This window comes from Thalia democratica, chromosome 1 (assembly GCF_965202585.1).
Source record: "Thalia democratica chromosome 1, ktThaDemo2.hap1.1, whole genome shotgun sequence".
Classification (NCBI taxonomy): Eukaryota; Metazoa; Chordata; class Thaliacea; order Salpida; family Salpidae; genus Thalia; species Thalia democratica.
Genome location: NC_139165.1, coordinates 41,183,088 through 41,185,429, shown reverse-complemented (window position 1 = coordinate 41,185,429; position 2,342 = coordinate 41,183,088).

Below are 2,342 nucleotides of genomic sequence, written 5' to 3'. Positions count from 1 at the left end.
TTTTTCTTGAATATTTTACTTTTGAATTTAAATTAGACAAAATTTATATATAATTCTCAAATCGGTCCAGGACACAGTCAACCGTTTTTATTTGTGTTTTTTCCCTGCATCAACAGTTACAAAAAATTGTTAAACGATGGTTAAAAGATCTAAAAGTTTATTGCACACTTTAGTTCAAATCAGTTTCGGACAACAGTCCTTCTTCAGTGAACTTTTAAGTTAACTAAAAAAACACATATTACATCATTTCTATTGTATGAAAAAATTTCATCCATTTTTTAGACATTTATCTCACTATTTGTTCATTTACATTAACTTTGCTGGTAGTTATGTGCATTTAAATTCACCTTTAAGATGTAATAAATTATAAAAGTAGATTTGCTTTTTAACTAAACTTAATTTCAAACAACATCAAGTGTTAAAAAAGAAACTTTGTTAGTTAATATATTATTTACAGTTTACTATCATTTCTAACTCGCTATCATTTTTAAACTGATCATTTCTAACCCGATCACTTCTAACCCGATCATTTCTAACCCGATCACTTTTAACTCGATCACTTCTAACCCGATCACTTCTAACCCGATCACTTCTAACCCGATCACTTCTAACCCGATCATTTCTAAGCCGATCATTTCTAACAAGATCATTTCTAACCCAATCACTTCTAACCCAATTAAACCCGATCATTTCTAACCCGATCATTTCTAACCCGATCATATCTAACCCGATCATTTTTAACCCGATCGTTTCTAACCCGATCATATCTAACCCGATATTTATTTAGCCGATCTGTATTAATATATTAATTTTTTATTTATTTATGATAAGGATTTGTTTTAAAAACAAAATTATCTCAACAAAATTGTTTTATTTAGATGTTTAGTTTATTTAGTTTAAAATACAACCTAATGTTCTAGTTATACGAATAAAAGTGAAACAAGTTGTATGGATAAAAGTTAAACCAGTTACTCAAATGAAGGCTGAACCAGTTGTTGAAATAATGTGAAGCCAGTTGTTCGAATGAAAGTGAAACCAGTTTTGGAGTAAAACCATTTGTTCGGGTGAAGTTGAAGTAGGATATTGTTGTTCTCTTTTCGGAAGCACTGGAATTATAAATTATATGTTATAATTTTTGTGATTTTATTTTAATTTTTAAAATTTAGTTAGTTAAACTCAGTTTTTTTCATTTTTAATGTACAATTTTGGTTTATTTTTGTCTTTTTGTTGTATGTCTTTCTGTATAAGTGGCCTAGGTTTTGATGTCTGGGTCCTTCGTGTGACAATAAACTTACAATAATAATGTTCAGATAGCTTTTGTTTAAAATTTAATTGTTGATATTAGTTTGTTCGTTTATTGTTTTGACACTAAGGCTTAAAATTGGATTATAATTAAGTGTAGTTAATTATTTAAAAAAAATTTGGAAAAGTATAAGTATTTTGTATTCTAAATATTAAATATTAAGTTTTGATAGTCGTCAATGTAAGGAATAAATTGAGTATCGCAGCTGTTAAAGTCTATTATGTACTTTCTTTTGAACTGATTCTATATGGTTAATATACATTTTAAGTGTAGAAACCAGATTGTCAATTTGCCTTTAAATTCAGGGAGAATTTATACGAAATACAACTTTTTAAAAGTATTAATATCAGCGTTTATGAAACTTTAAATAATACAGTTAATAAAATTTAGTAATTGTATTTGTGGTCTTAATTAAAATTAATATCATTAAATTCTAAGTTTTTTAAACGAAAGTGTATACTGTTTAATACAAAGCCAAAAGTAGAGGTAGAAGGTTTTTTAAATACTTAGAACTTGTCATTAACTCGAACTTTAATTTAATTTTAATTCTTAAATCAACTGGTAAATTGTATATAAAAATTAACTGTAATAAAGTTTAATTAATTATAATAAACTTAATTATGAAAGTTTAGTATCGAAAACTTAATATTATGCATTTTTTCTTTTTCTTTTGAAATAAAACTTATGTAGGGAAAAATAAATTTACATTTTTCATAAAAAGTTAAAATTGCAAAAACACGATTATTCTCACGATTAATAATAGATATTTCTAAAATAATTTTCTTGATATCTTTTAAAAGTTATTGTTTTACAGTTTTTCAAAAACACAAAAACTTATAGATTACATAGCGATCATTAAATATGAAATGTAAATATTAATTATTAGATTAAACTTTATAACTTAAAAACTTATAACAAAATAATAAAACCAGTTTGTATTGTGAAACCTATTATATAGGTTTAAACTTTTAATAAAGAAAAAAATGATCATATCTATATAAATTTAGAGGTGCAAAAAACCACCGAGAATAAAGTCAAT